This window comes from Boleophthalmus pectinirostris, unplaced genomic scaffold (assembly GCF_026225935.1).
Source record: "Boleophthalmus pectinirostris isolate CB_2022bp ecotype Guang Dong unplaced genomic scaffold, ASM2622593v1 HiC_scaffold_23, whole genome shotgun sequence".
Lineage (NCBI taxonomy): Eukaryota > Metazoa > Chordata > Actinopteri > Gobiiformes > Gobiidae > Boleophthalmus > Boleophthalmus pectinirostris.
Genome location: NW_026571207.1, coordinates 1,108,095 through 1,108,769, shown reverse-complemented (window position 1 = coordinate 1,108,769; position 675 = coordinate 1,108,095).

Here is a 675-nt window from a genome sequence, read left to right as displayed (position 1 = left end):
TTTGACCGACCATATAATTTTACCAAATCCTGTAGGAAGAAGAACAATAGCGTCTTTCCCCTTGATAAAATTCACCAAACATTCTCTTTGTTCCGGCTTTAAATCTTTGATGTTGGGAATTGTTGACAGCGCTGAATGTCTGGTTCTTAGTTGATTGGCTGGTGCCCGAACCGTCTAGTGTTTTCTGATTCCTGACCAAGTCGCTGGAGAGAAATGAAATTGAGTGGAGGCACTAGGTGGCGCCGGCCTGGGCAGCATTTTGGTTCCTTTCTGCTCTACAAACCAGGAAGAAGTTTGGAAACACGCGATGAAACTTCCCGTGTAGTTCCCGACACTGGGCTCGTCCACCGACTGTGATAAATGTCATCGGTGGTGTCGCGTGTACCCAGTGCGCTCGGACTTTGGGGAAACGATAAAAACTGAGGTATGTTTGGAATCGTCGATGAGCCGAACATAACGGAACGAAAACTGGGACATTTTCTCGGTTTTCTTAGTTTCTTTCTTATTTTGTCAGACTTACGGAAGTTGTCATTGCATCTTTCCAAACGTTTTCCTGGTTTGTGACGTAAGCGCGAACAGATCTGAAGGTCCCGTCGTTTCCTCTGCAGACCCACACCTGGACTTGTTTGGTTCTGTTTCGCTCTCACAGGTTTTCAGTTTCGTGGTTTTGTGTTT